The sequence below is a fragment of the Mandrillus leucophaeus genome, unplaced genomic scaffold (assembly GCF_000951045.1).
Source record: "Mandrillus leucophaeus isolate KB7577 unplaced genomic scaffold, Mleu.le_1.0 Scaffold338, whole genome shotgun sequence".
NCBI lineage: Eukaryota > Metazoa > Chordata > Mammalia > Primates > Cercopithecidae > Mandrillus > Mandrillus leucophaeus.
This window is the reverse complement of record NW_012103565.1, coordinates 2,221,575-2,246,503: the sequence shown is the minus strand read 5'-3', so window position 1 is coordinate 2,246,503 and position 24,929 is coordinate 2,221,575. Positions and strand designations below refer to the sequence as shown.

Genomic DNA, 24,929 nt, shown 5'->3' with positions numbered 1-24,929 from the left:
ACGTTTGTATGGAGTTATATATGCCACAGGCCTGCTCTAGGACACTTGGCAATCAGCAATCATTCAGACCTGCTTTCCTTCATTTTCCTTATTGGTTCCAGGTTGAACATAAGTCTCGTTACCTTTCAAGGGCCTGCTCCTATGGGCCCATGCCCCAGGAGCCCTAAGCCTTTTGGCCCAGTAGAAAAGCTGAGTTACATGAGAAGGCAACAGCTTCATAATGACCCCCAGCCCCAGCATTGTTACCCCCTGCACCGCTATTGTAGGAGTGTAAAGAAGCAGTCGTTTGGACTACTAAATGCCGTTCTTCTCTCTTGAGATCACCTTGGATTGGACAACATCCAAATGAGCAGGATTGCTTTTGCTTTCAAAACGGTGATACCTGGAGCACTGGTATCCACCTCCCCTCATATCCCATGCTTTGAAAACTATGTGGTATTAATGTTTTATTAACTGTGCTTGAATATTGGGCATCCTCCTATATTGCACCTTGATATTCTTGGCTGTATATGGGGAGTTCTTTCACTTTTAAGGGAGGTGGACTTAGAAGTTTATTGTTTATGTTGTGTTTTCCTTTCAGGTAGTTCCACCGTGTGTAACAATGATGCAAAGCAGGCAGAGAGCTGACCTAACGCTTTCAAGTGGGGCAGAGGTAAGCAAACAGATTTTTCCCTGATTAACGCTATCAGTTTAATTTTGTTGAATAAATGGATGGAATTAGGCTGAGGAGTGTAGGTTCTTGCCAGATCCACCAGAAAAGGTGGTAGAGTTATAATTAGAGTAGTAATCAGAGGGGTTTAAATTCTGCAGATTGCTTTAACTCTCCATTTTAACATTTTTTTTCCCTTCCCTAGCAGATTACCAGAAATGGGGGTTTGAGGAATGCAGTTCTAAGCATGACCTGGGGTGATGGGACACCTCTATTTATGTCACATGGCTTTGACTTCTGTGGGACTGGGTCATATTGTTACAGCTGCAAGACTAAAAAGCATTTGAATGATTATATTTTGACTAGAATTCTTCCTACACTTTTAAGGAACATGGAAACTCCAGTCTCCTTTTCTCTCTCAATCTCTCTCTTTACTTTATCTCATTCTATTTCTCTTCTACTTTCCCACATCCCCTTTTTGGAGACTGTGTTGCACTAATCTTTTTTTTTTTTTTTTTTTAATTATACTTTAAGTTCTGGGATACATGTGCAGAATGTGCAGGTTTGTTACATAGGTATACACGTGCCATGGTGGTTTGCTGCACCCATCAACCCGTCATCTACATTAGGTATTTCTCCTAATGCTATCCCTTCCCTAGCTTCCCACCCCAGACAGGCCTCAGTGTGTGATGTTCCCCTCCCTGTGTCCATGTGTTCTCATTGTTTCACTCCCACTTATGAGTGAGAACATGCGGTGTTGGGTTTTCTCTTCCTGTGTCAGTTTGCTGAGAATAATGGTTTCCAGCTTCATCCATGTCCCTGCAAAGGACATGAACTCATCCTTTTTTATGGCTGCATAGTATTCCACAGTATATATGTGTCACATTTTCTTTATCCAGTCTATCACTGATGGGCATTTGGGTTGGTTCCAAGTCTTTGCTATTGTGAACAGTGCTGCAATAAACATATGTGTGCATGTGTCTTTATAGTAGAATGATTTATAATATTTTGGATATATACCCAGTAATGGGATTGCTGGATCAAATGGTATTTCTGGTTCTAGATCCTTGAGGAATCACCACATTGTCTTCTACAATGGTTGAACCAATTTACATTCCCACCAACAGTGTAAAAGCCATCCTATTTCTCCACATCCTCTCCAGCATCTGTTGTTTCCTGACTTTTTAATGATTGCCATTCTAACTGGCGTGAGATGGTATCTCATTGTGGCTTTGATTTGTATTTCTCTAATGATCAGTGATGATGAGCTTTTTTTTTTATATGTTTGTTGGCCACACAAATGTCTTCTTTTGAAAAGTGTCTGTTCATATCCTGTGCCCACTTTTTGATGGGTTTTTTTTCTCTTCTTTGTTTAAGCATTTAAGTTGTTTAAGCAATTTGTTTAAGTTCCTTGTAGATTCTGGATATTAGCCATTTGTCAGACTGATAGATTGCAAAAATTTTCTCCCATTCGGTAGGTTGCCTGTTCACGGTGATGATAGGTTCTTTTGCTGTGCAGAAGCTCTTTAGTTTAATTAGATCCCATTTGTCTATTTTGGGTTTTGTTGCCATTGCTTTTGGTGTTTTAGTCATAAAATCTTTGCCCATGCGTATGTCCTGAATAGTATTGGCTAGTTTTTCTTCTAGGGTTTTTATGATTTTAGGTCTTACATTTAAGTCTTTAATCCATCTTGAATTAATTTTTGTATAAGGTGCAAAGAAGGGATCTGGTTTCACAACACCATTTATTAAATAGGGAATCCTTTCTCCATTTCTTGTTTTTGTCAGATTTGTCAAAGATCAGATGGTTGTAGATGTGTGGCGTTATTTCCGAGGCCTCCATTCTGTTCCATTGGTCTATTTATCTGTTTTGGTACCAGTACCATGCTGTTTTGGTGACTGTAGCCTTGCAGTATAGTTTGAAGTCAGGTAGCGTGATGCCTGCAGCTTTGTTCTTCTTGCTTAGGATTGTTTTGGCTATATGGGCTCTTTTTTGGTTCCATATGAAATTTAAAGTGTTTTTTTCTAATTCTGTGAAGAAAGTCAATGGTAGCTTGATGGCGATAGCATTGAATCTGTAAATTACTTTGGGCAGTATGGCCATTTTCATGATATTGATTCTTCCTATCCGTGAGAATGGAATGTTTTTCCATTTTTTTGTGTTCTCTCTTATTTTCTTGAGCAGTGGTTTGTAGTTCTCCTTGAAGAGGTCCTTCACATCCCTTGTAAGTTGGATTTCTAGGTATTTTATTCTCTTAGTAGTAATTGTGAATGGGAGTTCACTCATGTTTTGGCTGTCTATTATTGGTGTATAGGAATGCTTGTGAGTTTTGTACATTGATTTTGTATCCTGAGGCTTTGCTGAAGTTGCTTATCAGCTTAAGGAAATTTTGGGCTGAGACGATGGGGTTTTCTAAATATGCAATCATGTCATCAGCAAACAGAGACAATTTGACTTCCTCTCTTCCTGTTTGAATACACTTTATTTCTTTTTCTTGCCTGATTGCCCTGGCCAGAACTTCCAATACTATGTTGAATAGGAGTGGTAAGAGAGGGCATCCTTGTCTTGTGCCAGTTTTCAAAGGGAATGCTTCCAGCTTTTGCCCATTCAGTATGATACTGGCTGTGGGTTTGTCATAAATAGCTCTTATTATTTTGAGATTTGTTCCATCAATACCTAGTTTATTAAGAGTTTTTAGAATGAAGTGGCATTGAATTTTATCAAAGACCTTTTCTGCATCTATTGAGATAATCATGTGGTTTTGTCATTGGTTCTGTTTATGTGATGGATTATGTTTATTGATTTGCATATGTTGAACTAGTCTTGCATCCCAGGGATGATAAGCTGACTTGATTGTGGTAGGTAAGCTTTTTGATGTGCTGATAGATTTGAAAATTTTCACATTGATATTCATCAGCAATATTGGCCTGAAATCTTCTCTTTTTTTGTGTGTTCTGTACCAGGTTTTGGTATCAAGGTGATCATGGCCTCATAAAGTGAGTTAGGGAGGAGTTCCTCTTTTTCTATTGTTTGGAATAGTTTCAGAAGGAACGGTACCAGCTCCTCTTTGTGCCTCTGGTAGAATTCAGCTGTGAATCCATCTGGTCCTGGACTTTTTTTTGATTAGTAGGCTATTAATTACTGCCTCAATTTCAAAACTTGTTATTTGTCTATTCAAGGGTTTGACTTCTTCCTGGTTTAGTCTTGGGAGGATGTATGTGTCCAGGATTTACTCATTTCTTCTAGATTTTCTAAGTTATTTGGGTAGAGGTGTTTATAGTATTCTTTGATGGTAGTTTGTATTTCTGTGGGATCAGTGGTGATATCCCTTTTATCATTTTTTATTGTGTCTGTTTGATTCTTCTCTCTTTTCTTCTTTATGAGTCTGCCTAGAGGTCTATCTATTTTGTTAATCTTTTCAAAAAAAACACCTCCTGGATTCACTGATTTTTTTGAAGGGTTTCTCGTGTCTCTATCTCCTTCTATTCTGCTCTGATCTTGGTTATTTCCTGTCTTCTGCTAGCTTTTGAGTTTGTTTGCTCTTGCTTCTCTAGTTCTTTTAATTGTAATGTTAGGGTGTTGATTTTAGATCTTTCCCGCTTTCTCCTGTGGACATTGAGTGCTATAAATTTCTCTCTAAATGCTGCTTTAGCTGTGTCCCAGAGATTCTGGTACATTGTGTCTTTGTTCTCACTGGTTTCAAGGAACTTATTTATTTCTGTCTTAATTTTGTTATTTACCCAGTAGTCATTCAGGAGCAGATTGTTCAGTTTCCATGTAGTTGTGCGGTTTTGAGTGAGTTTTTTAATCCTGAGTTCTAATTTGATTGCACTGCGGTCTGAGAGACTATTTGTTATGATTTCTGTTCTTTTGCATTTGCTGAGGAGAGTTTTGCTTCCAATTATGTGGTCGATTTTAGAATAAGTGCAAGGTGGTGCCGAGAAGAATGTATATTCTGTTGATTTGGGGCAGAGAGTTCTGTAGATGTTTATTAGGTCTGCTTGGTCCAGAGCTGAGTTCAAGTCTTGAATATCCTTGTTAATTTTCTGTCTCATTGATCTGTCTAATATTGACAGTGGGATGTTAAGTTCTCCCACTATTATTGTGTGGGAGTTTAAGTCTCTTTATAAGTCTCTAAGAACCTGCTTTATGAATCTGGGTGCTCCTGTGTTGGGTGCATATATATTTAGGATAGTTAGCTCTTCTTGTTGCGTTGATCCTTTTACCATTATGTAATGCTGTTCTTTGTCTTTTTTTGATCTTTGTTGGTTTAAAGTCTGTTTTACCAGAGACTAGGATTGTAACCTCTGTTTTTTTTTCTTTCCATTTGCTTGGTAAATATTCCTCCATCCCTTGATTTTGAGCCTATATGTATCTTTGCACATGAGATGGGTCTCCTGAATACAGCACACTGATGGGTCTTGACTCTTTCCAATTTGCCAATCTGTGTCTTTTAATTGGGGCATTTAGCCCATTTATATTTAAGATTAATATTGTTATGCGTGAATTTGATCCTGTCATTATGATGCTAGCTGGTTATTTTTCCCATTAGTTGTTGCAGTTTCTTCAAACTGTTGATGGTTTTTACAATTTGATATGTTTTCGCAGTGGCTGGTGCCAGTTTTTCCTTTCCATATTTAGTGCTTCCTTCAGGAACTATTGTAAGGCAGGCGTGGTGGTGACAAAATCTCTTAGCATTTGCTTGTCTGTAGAGGATTTTATTTCTCCTTTGCTTACGAAGCTTACTTTAACTGGATATGAAATTCTGAGTTGAAAATACTTTTCTTTAAGAATGTTGAATATTGGCCTCCACTCTCTTCTGGCTTGTAGGATTTCTGCAGAGAGATCCACCGTTAGTCTGATGGGCTTCCCTTTGTGGGTAACCCAACCTTTCTCTCTGGCTGCCCTTAACATTTTTTCATTCATTTCAACCTCAGTGAATCTGATGATTAGGTGTCTTGGGGTTGCTCTTGTCAAGGTGTATCTTTGTGGTGTTCTCTGTATTTCCTGAATTTGAATGTTGGTCTGTCTTGCTAGGTTGAGAACTCTCCTGGATAATATCCTGAAGAGTGTTTTCCAGCTTGGTTCCATTCTCCCCATCACTTTCAGGTACACCAATCAAACGTAGGTTTGGTCTTTTCACATAGTCCCATATTTCTGGAAGGCTTTGTTTGTTCCTTTATATTCTTATTTCTCTAATCTTGTCTTCATGCTTTATTTTATTAAGCTGATCTTCAGTCTCTGATATCCTTTCTTCTGCTTGATTGATTTGGCTGTTGATACTTGTGCCTGCTTCACAAAGTTCTTGTGCTGCGTTTTTCAGCACCATCGAGTCATTTATGTTCTTCTCTAAACTGGTTATTCTAGTTAGCAATTCCTCTAACCTTTTTTTAAGGTTCTTAGCTTTCTTTCTTTGGGTTAGAACAGGCTCCTTTAGCTCAGAGGAGTTAGTTATTACCCACCTTCTGAAGTCTACTTCTGTCAATTCATCAAACTCATTCTCCATCTAGTTTTGTTCCTTGCTGGAGAGAAGTTGTGATCCTTTGGAGGAGAAGAGGCATTCTGGTTTTTGGAATTTTCAGGCTTTTTGTGCTGGTTTTTCCTCATCTTCGTGTATTTATCTACCTTTTGTTTTTGATGTTGGTGACCTTCGGATGGGGTTTCTATGTGGATGTCCTTTTTGTTGATGTTAATACTATTCCTTTCTGTTTGTTAGTTTTCCTTCTAATAGTCAGGTCCCTCTGCTGTAAGTCTGCCGGAGTTTGCTGGAGGTCCATTCTAGACCCTGTTTGCCTGGATATCACCAGTGGAGGCTGCAGAATAGCAAAGATTGCTGCCTGCTCCTTCCTCTGGAAACTTTGTCCCAGAGGGGCACCCATGAGATGCCAGCCAGAGCTCTCCTGTATGAGGTATCTGTCAACCCCTGCTGGGAGGTGTCTCCCAGTCAGGAGGCATGGGGGTCAGGGACCCACTTGAGGAGGCAGTCTGTCCCTTAGTAGAGCTCAAACACTGTGCTGGGAGATCTGCTGCTCTCTTCAGAGCCGGCAGGCAGGAATGTTTAAGTCTGCTGAAACTGTGCCCACAGCCATCCTTTCCTCTAGGTGCTCTGTGCCAGGGAGACAGGAGTTTTATCTATAAGCCCCTGACTGGGGCTGCTGCCTTTCTTTCAGAGATGCCCTGCCCAGAGAGGAGTAATCTAGAGAGGCAGTCTGGCTACAGTGGCTTTCCCGAGCTGTGGCAGGCTCTGCGCAGTTCAAACTTCCCAGCAGCTTTTTAACACCATGAGAAGAAAACTGCCTACTCAAGACTCAGTAATGGCAGACGCCCCTCCCCCCACCAAACTCCAGTGTCCCAGGTTGACTTCAGACTGCTGTGCTGGCAGTGAGAATTTCAAGCCTGTGGATCTTAGCTTGCTGGGCTCCATTGCGGTGGGATCCACTGAGCTAGACCACTTGGCTCCCTGGCTTCAGCCTCCTTTCCAGGGGAGTGAACACTTCTGTCTTGCTGGCATTCTAGGCCCCACTGGGGTATGAGTGGCACATGAAAAAAAACTGCAACTAGCTTGGTGTCTGCCCAAACGGCTGCCCAGTTTTGTGCTTGAAACCCAGGGCCCTGGTGGCGTAGGGACCTGAGAGACTCTCCTGGTCTGTGGGTTGCAAAGACTGTGGGAAAAGCATAGTATCTGGGCTGGAGTGCATCGTTCCTCATGGCACAGTCCCTCATGGCTTCCCTTGGCTAGGGGAGGGAATTCCCCCACCCATTGTGCTTCCCGGGTGAGGCAATGCCCCACCCTGCTTTGCCTTGCCCTCCATGGGCTGCACCCACTGTCTAACCAGTCCCAATGAGATGAGCCAGGTACCTCAGTTGGAAATGTAGAAATCACCCACCTGCATTGATCTAGCTGGCAGCTGCAGACGGGAGCTGTTCCTATTCAGCCATCTTGCCAGCCCGTACTAATCTTTTATTAATTGTTGAATATCATGTGCCATTCATGGATTGCACCCTGGTATTCTTGGATGCATATGGAGAACTTCTTCACTTTGAAGTGAGTTTGGATTCAGAAGGTTATTTTTCGTGTGGTTTTCTTTCAGGCAATTCCATTGTGTGTGACAATGATGCAAAGCAGGCAGAAAATTGACTTAAGGTTTTAGGATGGGGTCAAGCTATGGAAACAGATTCTTCTTTGGTTAATGCTGTAGGTGTGCCTAACTTCAGTGTTGTCCCAGTGACACAGACGATTGTTATCAACAGAGAAACAGTAAATAAGAGAAAACTAAGGAGTAGTATATGATTAAGAACAAAAAGAGAAACACTCAGTGTCTGTAATAATTAGATGCCAAACCATGTTTAAGCATCTCAACTTTGCATCATAGTTATATTATTTTTGTGTAAAAAACAGTCATTGCAGTGCAGTATACTTTATACTTAATAATGGCAAAGAAAGCTAATATTTACCGGTGTCTGCAATTTATCAAACACTGTACTGGGAACCTTATTTCCATTATCTTACTTAAGCAATGCAACAATATTTTGAGATATGAATTTATATTAGTGCATGGGACATATTGATCAAGTGCTGCTTAGCACACATGCCCATATACATGTACACACACATCCCCATGCCACTGACAGAATTTTTTGATTTAAATAACTGAAATGTCAGTGAAATACCCCGATTTCCAGCCTATAAGGCTATTGGGCATTTTGTTTTTGGCATGGCAAAATAATCCCAATATAGCCCATCTTTCCCACTGATCACAACTATAAACTCTGGACAAAATACAAACAAACAAACAAAAAAACACTATCTGAGGATTTTGAAAAGTAAACCGAAACAGGCAGATTGTTGAAGAGGGTCAACACTTGGACAAGTAACCACAGGTGGTGAGTTTCTCATTTTTTCCATTCTTTCTTACAGCTATACCCCAAGAGTTCTCATTATGGAGCAGTGAGGGAATGGTGGCAGTGTGGGCAGATAAAATCTCAATAGAAACCCAGTTCTGCTGGCTAGAGTAACTAAGAAAAGGGGCTCCAGGGGGATGGAGAGTGAAGAGAGAATACCAGAGTGGAGAGAACTGGAGAAAAAGATTCCCAATTCTGTATATGAATCTGCACCAGTCTCAGGCTCATTCTCAAAGAAAAAGAGGAGTAATAGATGCAGCTAGCATAGTACAGGTTTTGACAACCAAACTGAGGTTTGAACCACTGCCCACAGATGGCAGGATAGAACTTGCAGTCTGAGCCTAAACAGTTGATTGCCATAAAACAAGAACATTAACATTCTCCAGAGGATCATAATAGGATCCAATGTCTATAAAATGTAAATCCACAATGCCCAGATACCATTCCAAAGTTATATGACACATAAAAAAACCAGAAAAATATGTTCACATTTTTACACCAATGGAAAAGATAATTAACATATGACCAGATCAAGGTGACCCAAATGTTGGAATCATCAGACACAGGCTTTAAAATAGCTATTATAGCTGCATACCATGGAGTAAGGAATCCATCCTTGAAATGTATGAGAAGATAGAAGCTCTTATCAGAGAAACAGAAAGAGAGCCAAGTGGATATCTTAAAACTGCAAAAGAATAAAATTAAAAATTTAGAACTGAAAAATGCAGTGTCTGAAAACTGGATGGGCTGAATAGCCAAATGAAAATATAGAAGAAACACCCCAGTGAACTTAAGAGTAGATCAATAGAAGTTATCCAATCTGAAGAACAGAGAAAAAATATTGGAAAAGAGGAACAGAACCTTAGTGACCTATAGCATAATATCGATAGGTGTCACTGGAATCTCAGAAGGAAAGGATAAAAAGACTGGGATAGACAAATATATTTGAAGAAATAATGGCCAACATTTTTCTCAAATTTGGTAAAAGACATAATTTACAAATTAGAGAAGCTCAATGAACCCTGAACAGGATAAAATAAAAGAATATGATACCTGATACTCATGGAAATAAAAGCTATAAAAACCAATGATCAATTTTAAAATCCTGAAAGACAGTCGAGAAAAATAGCACGTTACATTCAGAGGACCAGCCATTCAAATGACTGCAGATTTCTTACCAGAAGCCAGGGAATGCCAGAAGACAGTCAAACAGCATCTTGAAAATGCTGCAAGAAGAGAACTGTTAACTTAAAATTCTTCATTCAGTGGGTATGTCTTCCAGGAATGAAAGCAAAATAAAGACATTCTCAGATTAAAAAATTTAAGAGAATATATTGCCAGGAAATCAGCATTATGAGAAATGCTAAAGTAAGTTCTTCAAGCTGATAGGAAATGATACCAGAGCAAACCTTGGATCTTCAGGAATGAAAGAAGAGCAACAGAAATGGTAAATATTTTTTCCTGGACTTAGGTACTACCACTGAAAACAAATTTACATTTCTGGAGGGATTTTCAATATATGTAGATAATATATGTACATATAATACATATAAAGTTTAATTGAGGAGATAAAAGTTAAGGAGGTAGGCCAGGCGTGGTGGCTTACACCTGTAATCCCAGCACTTTGGGAGGCTAAGGCAGGTGGATCACAAGGTCAAGAGATTGAGACCAACCTGGCCAACAAGGTGAAACCCCGCCTCTACTAAAAATACAAAAATTAGCTGGACGTGGTGGTGCGCACCTGTAGTCCCAGATACTCGGGAGGCTGAGGCAGAAGAATTGCTTGAACCTGGGAGGCGGAGGTTGCAGTGAAGCCAAGATTGTGCTGCTGTACTCCAGCCTGGTGAAAGAGTGAGATTCTGTAAAAAAAAGAAAAAAAGTTGAGGAGATAAAAGTCTTATGGTTGTAAGACTTACATAAAATAGTAGCATAGGAACTCTATATAGAATATGATATATGATATATATACCTGGTGTGTGTGTGTGTGTATATATATATACACACCAGGTATATATATCATATATATATACACACACACACACCTGACCTTCATAATATTATATTGTATCATATATATGTTATATAGGCCGGGCACAGTGGCTCACGCCTGTAATCCCAGCACTTTGGAAGTCCAAGGCGGGCAGATAACCTGAGGTCAGGAGTTTGAGACCAGCCTGGCCAACATGGCAAAACCCCATCTCTACTAAAAATACAAAAATTAGCCAGGTATAGTGGCAGATGCCTGTAATCCCAGCTACTCAGGAGGCTGAGGCAGGAGAATCACTTGAACCTGGGAGGCGGAGGTTGCAGTGAGTGGAGTTTGCACCATTGTACTCCAGCCTGGGACAGAGTGAGAGTCTGTCTGAAAACAAACAAAGAAACAAAAGAACATACATATAGATCATATATACCAGGTATATAAATAGAAAACTCCAAAAACAAAAGAGATATAGTGAAAAAAATGAAGATAAAATAGAATACTAAAAAATAATAGAAACCAAAAAAAAAGGAAGCGCTACATTCAATTATAGCAATAATTACATTAAATGTTAATGATCTGAATACTCCATTAGAAGGCAAAGATTGACAGAATGCATAAAAATCAAGACCCTATTATATGCTGCCCCTAAGAAATACACTTTAAATATAAATATACAAAAAAGGTTGAAAGTGAACAAATGTAAAATGTATATACCATACAAATAGTAAGAATGAGAAGATTGGATTGGCTATTTTAATGTCAGATAAAACAGACTTCAGTACAAAGAGTATTTCTAGAGACAAAGTGGGGGGGATTTTATAATGATTGAAGGGTCATTTTGTCAAGCAGACACTTCATTCATGTGTGTACACACACCTACTAATAGAGACTTAAAATACTGCAGTAAAGATTAACCAAATTACAGGGAGAAATAGAAATTCTACAATTGTGACAGAATATTTTAATATTCTTTCTCAGTATTTGATAGAACAGCTAGACAAAGGTATAGATAGTTTTAACAACGTTGTCAACCTCCTTGATTTAATTGATATTTATAGAACATTACATCTGACAACTGCAGAATACCTATTTCTTTCAAATGCACATAACATTCATCAAGATGAACAACAATGGCCAAAAAAAAAAAAAAAAAAAGGGTGGTAAGCTATAAAACAGATTTCAAAATGTAAAGAAGCAAAATCATAGAAAGTATATTTCTGACCACAACAGAATTAAATTAGGAATCAATAACAAGGTATCTAGGAAAACGTCAAGTATTATGAATTGAATAGCATACTTCAAATGTTTCATAGGTCAAAGAAAAAAATGACAAGAGAAATTAGAAAATATTTTATCTGAATGATAATGCAAATATACAAAGTTTGTGAAAAGAGCTAAGGCAGTACTTAGAGCCAAAACTATGGCTTTAAATGCTTATGTTAGAAAAGGAGAAAGATTTAAAATCAGTAACCTAAGGTCCTACCTTAAGAAATTAAAAGAAGAGCAAAGTAACCCTTAAGTAGTAGAAGGAAGTCAATAATAAAGATAGGAGCAGAAATAAAAAAGAAAACAGATAAGTGAAAGAGAAAAATCAAGAAAACCAAAAGCTAAGTTTTTGAAAAGATGAACCCCAAACCTCTAGCTAGATTGGCCAAGGAAAAGAGAGAAAACAAATTACCAATATCAGCAATAAAAAGGGGTGCTAACCACAGATTACCTAGACAATAACAAGATAATAAGAAAATGCTATGCTATCAAATTCTACCACTTAAATAAAATGGACAGATTTCTTGAAAAATGTAGCTTACCAGAAATGATGCAAGATGAAATAAAAAATTTAAATGGTGCTATATTTTTTGAGAATATAATTATTTTACCTTTTATTTAATACTTTGTGTATTGTTTGAATATTTCATTTTTTCAACTAATTGTGAATGTATTTGACAGTTAAAATGAAACAATTTTAATTTTTTTATATTATATTTTCTTTTTTTAAAACTTGTATTTTAGGTTCGGGGTACATGTGGAGGATTGTTATATAGGTAAATTGCATGTCATGGGGGTTGGTGCACAGGTTGTTTCATCATAGAGGTGATAAGCATAGTATCTGATAGGTAGTTTTTTGATCCTCACCTTCCTCCTACTCTCTACTCTCAAGTAGGCCCTGGTGTCTATTGTTCCTTTCTTTGTGTTCATATAAACTCAATGTTTAGCCCCCACGTATAAGTGAGAACATGTTATATTTGGTTTTCTGTTCCTGTGTTAGTTTGCTTGGGATAATGGCCTCCAGCTTCACCCATGTTGCTGCCAATGACATGATTCATTCTTGTTTTATGGGTGCATAGTATTCTATCGTGTATATGTACCACATTTTCTTTATCCAGTCTACCAGTAATGAGCACTTAGATTGATTCCATGTCTTGCTATTGTGACTAGTGCTGTAGTGAACATACATGTGCATGTGTCTTTATGGTAGAACAGTTTATACTTCTTTGGGCATATACTCGATGGGATTGCTGGGTCAAATGGTAATTCTGCTTTGAATTATTTGGGAAATGGTCAAGCTGCTTTCCACAGTGGCTGAATTAATTTACATTTCCATCAGCAGTGTAAAAGCAGTGTACAACCTTATACCAGTGTATAAGGTTGCAGTGTGTAATCTCTGTAATCTTACCAGCATCTGTTATTGTTTGACTTTTCAGTAATAGCCATTCTGACTGGTGTGAGATGGTATCTCATTGTGGTTTTGATTTGCATTTCTCTAATGATTTGTGATGTTGAAAATTTGTTCTTATGCTTGTTGGCTGTTTGTATGTCTTCTTTTGAAAAGTATTGGTTCATGTCCTTTGCCTACTTTTTAATGGCATTGTTTTGCTTATTAATTTAAGTTGCTTATAGATTCTAGATGTTAGACCTTTGTTGGATGCATAGTTTACAGGTATTTTCTCCCATTCTGTTGTCTGTTTACTTTGCTGATAGTTTCTTTTGCTGTGCAGAAGCTGTTTAGTTTAATTAGGTCCCATTTGTCAATTTTTTTTTGTTGTAATTGCTTTTGGCATCTTCGTCATGAAATCTTTGCCAGGCCTTATGTCCAGAATGGTATTTACTAAGTTATCTTCCAGGGCTTTTATGGTTTTACATTTAAGTCTGTAAGCCATTTCTAGTTGATATTTGTATATGGTGTAAGGAAGGGGTCCAGTTTCAATCTTCTCCATATGGCTAGCCAATTATCCCAGCACCACTTATAGAATAGGGAGTCCTTTCCCCATTGCTTGTTTTTTGACTACTTTCTCAAAGATCAGATGGTTGTACATGTGCGATTTTATTTCTGGACTCTCCATTCTGTTCCATTGGTCTGTGTGTCTGTTTTTATGCCAGGACCCTGTTGTTTTGGTTACTGTAGCCTTGTTGTATACTTTGAAGTGGGGGTAATGTGATGCATCCAGCTTTCCTCTTTTTACTTAGGATTGCCTTGGCTATTTGGACTCCTTTTTGATTCCATATGAATTTTAAAATAGTTTTTTTCTAATTCCATGAAGAATGGCATTGGTAGTTTGATAGGAATAGCATTGAATCTATAAATTGCTTTGGGTAATATGGCCATTTTAGCAATATTGATTCTTCCTGTTCATGAGCATGAAATGTTTTTCCATTTGTTTGTGTTATCTCTGATTTCTTTCAGTAGTGTCTTATAATTCTTGTTGTAGAGGTCTCTCACCTGTGTATTCCTAGACATTTTATTCTTTTCATGGCTATTGTAAATAGATTGCATTTTTGATTTGGCTCTCAGCCTGGGTATTGTTGGTGTATAGGAATGTTACTAATTTTTGTACATTGATTTTGTATCCTGAAACTCTGCTGAAGTTGTTTATCAGATCTAAGAGCTTTTGGATGAAGACTGTGGGGTTTTCTAGGTATAGAATTCTATTGTCTGGAAACAGGGATAGTTTAATTTCCTTTCTTCCTATTTGGATGCCTTTTATTTCTTTCTCTTGCCTGATTATCCTGGCTAGGATAATCTTCCAGTACTATGTTGAATAGGAGTGGTGAGAGAGGGCATCCTTGTCTTGTTCCAGTTCTCAAGGGGAATGTTTCTAGCTTTTATCCGTTCAGTATGATGTTGGTTGTGGGTTTTTCATCAATGGCTTTTTTTTTTTTTTTTTTTGAGACTCAGTTTCACTCCTGTTGCCTAGGCTGGAGTGCAATGGCACGATCTCGGTTCACTTCAACCTCTGCCCCTCAAGTTCAAGTGATTCTCCTGCCTCAGCCTCCCAAGTAGCTGGGATTACAGGTGCCCACCACCACGCCCAGCTAATTTTTTGTATTTTTAGTAGAGACGGGGATTTTATCATGTTGGCCAGGTTGGTCTTGAACTCCTGGCCTCAAGTAATCTGCCTGCCTTGGCTTCCCAAAGTGCTGGGATTACAAGCATGAGCCACTGTGCCCGGCCGGCTGTTACTATTTTGAGGCATGTTCCTTCAATGCCTAGTTTGTTGAGGGTTTCTTTTTAATATGAAGGGATGTTGAATTTTATTGAAAGCCCTTTCTCCATCTGTTGAGATAATCACATGGTTTTTGTTTTTAGTTCTGTTGATGTGATGAATCACAATTATTGATCTATGTATGTTGAACCAAGCCTGCATTCCAAGGATAAAGCCTACTTGATCATGGATTAACTTTTTGATGTGCTGCTGGATTCAGTTTGCTAATATTTTGTTGAAGATTTTTGCATCAATGTTCATCAAAGATATTGGCCTGAAGTTTTCTTTTTTTGTTGTGTCTCTGCCCGGTTTTGGTATCAGGATGATGTTGGCCTTGTAGAATGAGTTAGGGAGGAGTCCCTCCTCTTCAATTTTTCAGAATAGTTTCAGTAGGAACGGTACTATTTGGACTTTGGGCATTATTTAATTTTTTTCTTTTTCATTTTTCTCTCTTTTAAAAAAAATAATTTTAACTTTTATTTTGGATTCAGTGGTACATGTGCAGATTTGTTACCTGGGTATATTGCATGGTATATCCAGGTTTGGGGTATGCTTGATCCCATCACACAGGTACTGAGCACAGTACCTAATAATCAGTTTTTCAGCCCTTGCCCTTCTCTCTCCTTCCTCCCTCTACTAATCCCCAGTGTCTGTTGTTACCATCTTTATGTCCATGAGTACTCACTGTTTAGCTCCCACTTATAAGTGAGAACATGCAGTGTTTGGTTTTCTGCATTAATTTGCTTAGAATAATGGCCTCCAGCTTCATCCACATTGCTGCAAAGGACATGATTTCATTCTTTTTTATGGCTGTGTAGGACTCCATGGCGTATATGTACCATGTTTTCTTTATCCAGTCCACTCTTGGTGGGTACCCAGGTTGATTCCATGTCTTTGCTATTGTGAACAGTGTTGCGATGAACATGCAAGTGCACGTATCTTTATGGTAGAATGATTTATTTTCTTTTGGATATGGATCCAGTAATGGGATTGCTGGGTTGAATGGTAAGGCTATTTCAAGTTCTTTGAGAAATCTCCAGGCTGCTTTTCACAGTGGTTGAACTAATTTACATTCCCACCAACAGTATATAAGCATTCCCTTTTCTCTGCATCCTCACCAATATCTGTTGTTATTTGAGTTTTTAATAATAGGTATTCTGACTGGTGTGAGATGATATCTCATTATGGTTTTGATTTATGACCTTGGGTAGTCAAAGATTTCTTAGGTAGAACACAAAATTCATTAATTGTAAAGAAAAAAAATCGATTACTTAGACTTACTGGAATTAAAACGTTAAGTCTTTGAAAGACACTATAAAGAGAACAGAAATGCAAACCACACACTGCGAGAAAATATTTTTAGTGCGTGTATTAGACAAAAGACTTGTATTCAGAATATGCAAAGAACTCTTACAACTCCAATAAGAAAATGGTTAAGAGGTTTAAACAGATACTTCATAAAAAAACGGTATATGAATGGTCCATCAACACACTTAAAGATGGTTCAACATCACCCCTTAGAATAGCAAAAATCAAAAAGACTCAATGCTGACAAAGCAAAGCTGTGGAGCAACTGGAACTCTCACAGTTTGCTGATGGGACTTTAAGATGGTGCAACTGTTTCTGTTGTACCATTTGGAAAACAGCTTGGCAGTTTCTGAAAATGTTAAACGTATGCCTATAGCATGACCCAGCCGTTCCACTCCTGAGCATTTACCCAAAAGAAAGCATATGTTCCTACAAAACCTGTACATGGATGTTCACAGCAGCTTTATTTTTAACAATTCCAAATGGAAAACAACTCAAAGGTCCATCAACAGGTGACTGTATAAATAAATAGTGATTTATATAATGGAATACTACTCATCAATACAAAGGAATGAACTATGGATGCGCATAACAACATGGATGAATCTCAAAATCATTTTGGTGAATAAAAGAAGCCAGGCACAAAAGGATACGTTTTGTTTGATTCTATTTATATAAAATTCTGGAAAACACAAACTAATCTACAGCAACAGAATGTTGATCAATGTTTGCCTGGAAATGAGGGTAGATGGAAGGGTGGATTACAAATGGACATGAAAACACTTTTGGGGTGATGAAATATTTGTGGTGATGGTTTGTGGTGGTGTGGAAATATCACGGTGATGGTTTCTCAATTATATATACTTGCCCAAGCTAATTAAATTATACGCTTTAAACACATGTAGACTGCCTTATTTCAATCTTACCTCAACAAAGTTTATAAAAAGCTTTTGCGGGGGATATTGAAGCAGGAGATAAGCAGAAATATATTGCTATTCTAGATCCTTTATTCTTTGACTACTTGAATTTTAATTCCTTTTATATTTTCCATGTAAAATTTAAGCTCTTTAAAACATCCATGTGCAGAAGTTGAGAGAGGGAAGAAGTCTAGGACAAAGATGTAGCACTGGAAGTCAAGAAGCAAATAGTCTTTATAATCTCAGGATGACATATTTAACTAAGGAAAGTGTAGGAAAAGGAAAGTTTAGGACTTAGCTCTGAGGAACACAAACAATTCAAGGTGGGAAAATGAGGTAAAGCCAGTATAGGAAGCTGAGGAAGAACAGCTAATGGGGTTGAAGGAAACCCAGGACAATGTGTGATCAGAGAAGCCAACAGAGAAACATGCTTCAAAAAGGAATGAAGGGTTAACTATGCCCAGCCCCACCAAAAGCTGAGTAAGTTGAGGGTATAATTAGTGCCCTAGAACTATGGGAGTTTGAATTTGCAAACAGAAAAAGAAAAGAAGTAGAACTTTGTAACTATGCAAGTTGTTACTTGCTAGCGTATAACAAATTTTGCTTAACTTATTCTTGAGTTAATAGGTTTTTTTATTTCAAGGAGTACAAAATTAGAAATAATTAAAATAAAAATAAAAAATAGGTTCAAAATACATAAAAGCCTAGTTACTATAGACCATTTCGATGTTTCATTGGGTATGGAGGTTATTAAATTACATTATTAACTTTTAACTCTTTGATAGTCACCATCTTTACTGCTCTTGAAATTTTAATTGTAAACCATTATTTATCTTATTACTATAATTTTTACTGGCATAACCTAAGAATTTCTGAGATTTTCAACCAACCCATATGATGAAGGGGTGAAACATCTTTTTATCACCAAGGTGGGATAACAATGGCAAACTCTTGCAACAATCAAGTTAAATGAATCGGTTATAGATGGTTTTTAGTGTTGGATTTTCACCTGAAGCATTTGCCATCAGTCTTTCATGGGAAATATTTTAATTTAATTTTGAAATTAAAACAGTGGTGTAGTTTCATTTTGATTTGTATAGAAAAGGGCTTAGATAGTAATGCAGTATAAACAACCTTGACAGAAATCCTGATTTATCGGTTCTTGAGGGATTCAGCAAAGGCTTTAGGGCATGAAAGGCATAAAGAAAACTTGGCAGGAACCAGAGCTGAGGAAGGCAAGATAATAGCCAGCTAGCAGGGTGTTTTTTCCCTGTTCTCTGACAGAAGGAGGACAGCCATGTGAGGAAGATAATCATGGCAGCAAAAGTTGCCAAAGAAAGTTGCTAAAGCTAAAATCATCAAGGAATTTGAGGCAATGACAGTTCATCATCTGGAGAGATGGACTCTAACTGGATGAATATACAAAGCTCTGCTTTCTGAGAAGCAGGATACATCTGCTGAGAGACAGCTGGGAGTGAACTAAGCTTCATTCTGCAATCTTTTTGCTGACATTTGCCATAATATTTTCAGTGATGCGTAAGAAATCCAGTTGTGTAATTATATGGTCTCATGGTTGTGTTCTCCATCCAAAGCATGATAGTTCCTGGACCCCCACCCTAAGAGTTTAACACCTCCTGAGTGTATAGGCCCATTTTGACCCTAATGGAGAGAAAACCAGCAGTGCAGACGTTCCTAAGGTACAGCACCGTCCATAATAGGAGCCCACTGAGTAACAAATGCTGGAGGAAGTTAGGGTGAAAGAGACAACCCTGCCAGTAATGGTTTATAAAGGCTCCATGGAAACTCCTAACCTTTTACCACCTTAAGGCAAAGAGGGACTTTCCCGTCCTTCATATGTAGACTCTGCTTTTCTCTGCGATTTCCTTTTCTCTGTGCAGTTGCCTTCAGTTGAGTTTGATAGAGTGGAAGGGTGGGGAAATAGAGGAAATGGAAGAGAAGAAAGAGTGATTTTCTTCATCCTGCCCTGGATCCAGATCCCTTTTAATATGATCTCCCGTGGACAGTTCTGAGCACTTCGAAGTACATCCACTTTAGGTCACAGTAAGTGGGCGAAGGACTTCAGACCCTAGAGACACAAAGGTAACAGCTCCTCTTTACATTGCCACCGTTTGCTTTTTTAGTAGGGAACCTGGGAGCCCCCGGCAGCTACCTTAATGTAGATAAGAGCTGGCAGGGTGAGGAAAAGCACTGGACTGTGAGTCAGGAGATCTGAGCCCCTGCTTACTAATTGAATGATTCTGGGCCAGTTACTTAAGTCTCTCTGTGTCAGCTCCTCATTTTTAAAATGGGAAAAACAGTACTCACCTTGTCTCTTGAAAGGGCCTAAGGATCTGAAGATGATGTACATGCAAGTCCCTGTTGGACCATAAAAGTTTATTAAAAGTTAAGTATAAAGGCTCTTAAGAAGTTACGTTAATTAAGAATATTTTAATTTAAAGATCTGAAATATATTAGTGGACTTTCTTCTTGAAATCCCATGGTGATTCTTGTGTAATATGAAGAAGGAGAGTTGATGGGCATCCTCTCTAAGGAGAACTCTGATTAGTGGGAGGTTAAGGGGTGATATCAAACAGGTAAACAGAGAAAGATTGTTTCAATTGCAGGAACTAGAATGTGTGTAGTGAAGGAAAAACCAGACTGAACTTTGGAAGGAGTCCCATGCAGGTTTGTAATCTTCATGTAGGGCAGCGCTTCCCAATGGGTGGGCGTGAATAGATTATAGGCATGAAATATTGGTCTGGATTAGTTGCCTTGATGGAGAGCACAGTCGTAGGTGGCCACTCCAAATCTCTGCCTTCACACATTGATAGTTCTGTTCCTGTGTTATTGCTATTGATATGTCCATGGAGTGACATCTATCTTATCTTCAGGAGCACTGTACTAATGACTTGTGTGCACTCTGCCCATTAGAATTTCATTATTATTTTGAAATTCTTAACATGAAAAAATTTGGTTTTGCAACACATGTATATTATCAGCTAATATTTTAATTTAAAAGAAGAGCTTAGATTCTTTAAACAGCTTTAATAGTTATGAATTTTTGAATGATTGTAAGATGTTTAAACAATTTTATCCACTTGCTTGTGCAAATTTTTGCTTGGTGTTACTAAGAATTTTAAAGACAGCATGATTTTAAGAAGCCTAGGTGGAAAAGCACATGTAGCCATTTTATGCATAAAACCTCATAGGAAAAAGTTAGATTCAAAGGCGTAAGCTGAAATTTTTAAAGAAAAATTTGGAAAGATCTTATTTGGAAGTTTAAAATAATTCGATACTTAATAGCTTCTCTAATACTTTCAGTTTTTCAATCATAAATACATAAGAAAGTCATAGTGGTTTCTCCCAGCTCTCTTCCAGTTTACTCCATTGTGTCGTGCAATTATTATCATTACCTCTGACTGCCATGACATGACAGCATTGGAGAGCAGTAATCTAAAGAAGAGCTCATTGCTTGGTTATTGGCTACCTAATTGTTACTGAGTTTCCTGTGAGCTGGTAGTACCTTGCTTCATCAGCTTAACCCACTGCCAAAAGTTCTTTATGCTTCTTCTTTGTATTATGAACACATTTTCCTCTAAAGCTCTTAAGTACTTGTAAATCAAGGCTGGCATTAGGGTATTTGGATACAGAGATTATGGATAGTAAATGTGAATTTCTTAATTCACTGCAATCCCAACTCTACCTCTGAGAAAACAGCCCAAGCCACATGGTACTTAGAGGTAAAAGTTCTCTCTTGATCAAAGACAGGTTTCTTTTATGAGTTGGTTTCTTAGAGCCTTCTCTTGATTTTATAGGAAAAGGGGGGTGCTGCCCCCATCCAGTACTCAGGCTCTCCTGAAAGTGCTGGCTGTGGGCTGGTAGATATCCACTTTCCAGAGCCTACTGCGATACGGAGTTCTTGCAGCAAGGAAACCCTCCTGCTGTCCCGGGGCTAGGGAAAGTGTCTGGTGGGAATTCTAGGTATCTTTCTGCCAGTAGTAGATTACTTCATGTTTGACTTCAAGTTCTTAGGTTCAATTTTTTAAGTATTAAAATTGGTGAGGGTAAATGTAGTAACTTACTGTTTTCTTACAAACAATAAACACTCAACTCTGGATGACACAGTTGGGGCTTTTTATAATGACTTTGGCAATTTGTGGCAGCATGGTATAGTGAGAATAACATAGCTTTTAGAATCAGACAGGCCTACGTTCAAATTTGAACTCTGTCACTTACTAGGTGGGCTTAACCTCTCTGAGTCTTAGTTTCTTTACCTGTGTAATGCAAACAATACCCTAACTCCTGGGACTGGAACAAGAGTTAAAATGGGAGAACATGTGGCAAGCACCCAGTTTAATGCCTGGCACATAGTATTCAGTCAACGGCAGGTATTACTGTTACTGCTCTTATTATTAGCCCATAATTACATTCAAAAGGACATATATTCAGATAAACATTACTAGCAGCTTGAGCGGGTGATAGGGCATTTGTAATTTAACTTGTGTGCTTATTTCAGACTCAAAAATTGCTTTATCTGAGAAGTCAGTCAGAACTCCTTTCCCTTCTCGCCCTGGACTAGGGGTGGATAAAGGGGTGGGGCTGCTTCACTAACCTTCTGTGGGTTAAAGACTAAATGAAGACTTTCTAAAAACCAGAATGCCAACCGTGGTTCCCTCTGGTAAGTGGGACTTCAGGTGCTTTTTCCTTGCTTTTTCCTTTTTTGGTATTATTCTGAAGTCTAAAAAGTCAAGCTATTTTCATTTTGTAAACATAAACCAGATCAAAGATGCAGAATGGTAAGTTTTTTTATTTCTTCGAAAACTTCCGTCAGCAGCTGCACACATCCCACCCCCACACCCCATCCAATCCCACACTCTCCAACCAGGTATCCTGCTAAGTCAGTCAGCTGGGTCCCTGGCTCCTACCAGGAGGCATCACGGTGCTGGAAAGGTTTTCTCGTTTTCCTCCAGGCAGGAGGGAACATGATCTACGGGCAATCAATGAAAAGCAGCAGCAAAGTAACACGGGTAATGTTCAAAAATTAGACAAAACAAAAAACCTAAGTGCAAGCTTCAGAATCTGGGAAACCAGCTAAAGAAGAGAGGGAGGGAAGTGGGGGAAGCAGGATGGATAAAAATACAATTACAACAAGAAGGAAATGGAAAATAAATAAAGGAAATTCCTTTACCCAAACTAAGTCCCTTGAGGGAAATTTGTTAGAATGGATGGTGGGGGGGAGGGGATAAAATTCATGTAGGACTATACAATTTGTGGGGGTTTCCTCTAAAATCATTTCAAAAAGGACAGCCAAGCAGAATTCATATAGGACTCATTTGGATTTATTACTCTCTCTTGCAGTCTACACTTTCTGAAGTGTGGATTTATGAGTTTTAGATAGTTTGTTTCCCGTCCCACTAAGGTAAATAGCTCAGTGCATTTGGTGCATTTATGATTATTGTGCAGAGGAGTGCAGCTGATGAATTACTTCCTTTCATTTGTCTTTTGACCAGAAAATGTATGGTTTTCTAGCAATTTAACTTTTAATCTGTAACATTTTTCTCCTCAGTTTTGTTGCAGGTACAGTATAGCTGTTTCTAATCTAGGGAAGTTGGATGGCGCAGAGGTTAGATCTGTGCTATCCAATGTGGTAGCCCCTGGCTGGTAAGCACTTGAAATGTGACTGGTCTGAATAGAGATGTGCTAAAAGAGCTTGATGGATTTTGGAGATTTAGTATGAAAGAAAGAAAGTAAACTATATCATTAATAATTTTTATATTGATTTACATGCTAAAATTATAATACTTTGGTCAAAGTGGGATAAATAAAATATGTTATTAAAATTAATTTTATCTGTTTCCTCTTCTTACTTTATAAATGTGGTTACAAGAATACTTAAAATTACATATGTGGCTGGCATTCTATTTCTACTGGACAGTGTTGAATTAAGTGCAAGAGCCTGGGAAGTTCAAGTCATTTCCTGCCTTATGAACTTGGATAAATTATGAAAACTCTCTAAGCTTCAATTTTCAACTAAACAGGAATCATAATAGCTACCTAACAGGGTTGTAATGATTAATATGTTATGTTATGATTAATGTACAGTTATATTTATAATAATATAAGTAACATAAATATGTCATTATTTATGGTATTACTTGAAATAATTCCTGTGATACCTGGCAGATAATATGCATTGGGCAAATGTTCATTCTCCTCCTTGTGCATTTTACTTACCACTAGTAAATGTGACCACTTTGTTTATAATGAATTGTTTGGGATCAGGATAAAGTAGCCTGTACTTGTGTATTTCTCTTCATCTAAAAGATTAGAGTCCTTGACAAACAGACAGTCACACAAGGTCTCAGAAGGGAAGACCACCATGTTTAGCTAGATAGAGAATGAGTTTGTGGCTGAACATTATACCTGTGGCATCTGCCATATACCATTAGCTGCTGTGATTGTTAGACACACTTGGAGGCCATTGATTAAAATTGTTAATCTTCTGAAGTGTCTGAGGTTGTCTTTTAAAGCCCCTACATAAGTTTCTGATCAGCTCCAAGAGTTAACAAGTGGAGTATGCCTGGAGATATTATGAAGTAGACAATTAAAAAAACAGGGCCAATCTCATCACAATTTCTACTTCTCCTTCTATTCCCTATTAATTTTCAGCCATTAGAGAGTAAAATTATGTGGTTTGGAATTGGTTTGCCTTTTCAAGCCCCAAGGGACTATAACCCTTAGTTATAGATTATGTTCAGGTGTCAGGTTATCTTCAGGGATGGCATTCTCTTATGAATGGAACCCCTACCAAGCACCTGTGAAATCCACCCTCTGTACTGCTCGTCCGGCCTTCTGTACTTGCAAGTTGTCCCAAAATGTTACAACTGGGAAATGTGAGTTTTTGGTGGCCACAAAAGTGGGTTTTTTTTGGCCCACAAAAGTGAATTCAAGGGATTTATTTTGGTTTTAAAATTAATATTCACTTTTTAAAGGTATAAATTTGAAAACCTAGTTTTTCCTTTAGTTTTTAAACTCAACTTACAGCTTATCATTTTATTTGTGTCAACAAATTTAATAATCACTCTTAAGATGGCCTTCGAATAATGTTTTAATTTACAAATTGTACTCCTCCCTATTTATACATATGCTGATTCTTAATTTCTCTTAAATATTCTAATACTATACATAATTATAGCAAGATTGATGTTTAAAATGACAAGTCTACATCAATTATTCAATGAACAATTTAAAGCTGGAATTACAAGACAGATCTATTGCTCTCTTAGGGCAAAACTGCTTAAATCCTCTATGCTTACATTCCTTCTAATTCTATTGGGTAAACAACTTTGGAAGTTGCAACAAGAGAGACAAATAAGTGAGATATGTCCAGAATTCAAGGGGGCTATCATTTTAATATCCATTCAAATTGCATGACTCCAAGACTGGAAGCATATGAAAAGAATACAGAAGTTTTTTAGGAGTCTTTAAAATAGAAAAAATATATTTTATGACACAATCTCATGGACATTAAAAGTATAATAAAGGAATGCTATGAACAGCTCCATATGACAAAATTTGATATTGCAGAGAAAACGAACCAATTCTTTGAAACATAAACAATCAAAACTCACAAAAGGGGAAATAGATAAGCTAAATAGTCCTATATCTATTAAAGAAATTGAATCAATAA

At 37.8% G+C, this 24,929-nt stretch overlaps 1 long non-coding RNA gene across 1 annotated transcript in view; it reads left to right on the top strand.

Moving 5' to 3' along the window:
* The first annotated feature begins 281 nt into the window (after window positions 1-281).
* Window positions 282-24,929, top strand: part of LOC105545745 — a 231,254-nt gene continuing 206,606 nt past the window's right edge. Inside the window, exon 1 of the long non-coding RNA XR_001006977.1 lies at window positions 282-393. This is a non-coding gene — a long non-coding RNA (uncharacterized LOC105545745). The remainder of the gene's footprint in view (window positions 394-24,929) is intronic.